The following is a 1,199-nucleotide window of genomic DNA, read 5'->3' as shown; positions in this document are numbered from 1 at the left end:
CTACATGGTTATTAAAAGCAGGAGGCTGTCCCCACAGCAGGATCCTCTCTGCCTTGCTGACAGCAATGGCCAAAGTCCGGGACAGCCATGGGCCAGGGGAGGTTATTGCACTCTAGAGGATGCGCATGTTAAAAGCACATTGTGCATTTCCATAACTCATATGGAAGAACGAGAGATTTTGAATGTGCGTATTTATAAAAAATAATAAAGATGGGAAGCGATTGATCATACGGAGATCCCTGATCATCCCCAAGCGCTGGGGCAAGCTGGCTGGATTTGACAACCGGTCTCACTCCTGGCGCTGTGAGGCTGACGCCATGATCTCCCTTTCCAGCTGGAGGTGGGTGCGATGGGGAGAGGCACAGGGACCCCGTCAGGACCCACTCTCCCCATGCATGCGTGAAGTGCAGTGGGTGGCAGGGTAAGGGCAATGCAATGTGTAACCTTGCATTTTTCTCCTCGCTCTGTTTTGGAGGGTGGGTGACTGCAGTGAAGCACCAATTAAGGCAGTCTGATTGATTAGGTCTAGAAGCTAGACTGGGAGGAGAAGGGGAACCTTGGGGTGCGACGGGAAGTAACTGGGAATCATTTTACCATTCACCTGGAAGTGAAAAACAAATAATCCAAAAGCCCCAACTCCAAATAAATAACCATCACACAGTACTAAATAATGCTTCTTATGGCAGTCAGTCCGGTGGAGACAAGAAAAGGACCCCAATGCCCTGGCAAGGAGGGCAGCTCCTTTGGCCGATGGCAGTAGTACTGCCTGGCTTGGGGGCAAGCTGTGTCTCACAGACAAAGCTGATCTGGCATTCCTCTCTAAGGGGCATGGTGAAAGGAAATAGGAGAGGGCTTGGGCTGAGCCTTGGAGGCATGGAACTGACATCTGGAGAATGGCGTGAAAGAGATCTCCTTTCAGCTGCTAGCCCAGCTTCTGGCTTGCAATGGTCAAAGATCAATCTGGGTTCCTTGCAGGCTCTCTAGCATGGACACAGCCATCCAGCAGAGGAAGGGGAACATAGAATAATAGAATCAAAGAATCATTTAGGTTGGAAAAGACCTTTAAGAACATCGAGTAACCGTTAACACCTAACACTGCCAAGTCCACCACTAAACCATGGCCCTAAGCGCCATGTCTACATGCCTTTTAAGTACCTCCAGGGATGGTGACTCAACCACTTCCCTGGGCAGCCTGTTCC

Source organism: Aptenodytes forsteri, unplaced genomic scaffold (assembly GCF_000699145.1).
Source record: "Aptenodytes forsteri isolate BGI_AS27 unplaced genomic scaffold, ASM69914v1 Scaffold143, whole genome shotgun sequence".
Lineage (NCBI taxonomy): Eukaryota > Metazoa > Chordata > Aves > Sphenisciformes > Spheniscidae > Aptenodytes > Aptenodytes forsteri.
This window is presented reverse-complemented; position numbering follows the sequence as displayed.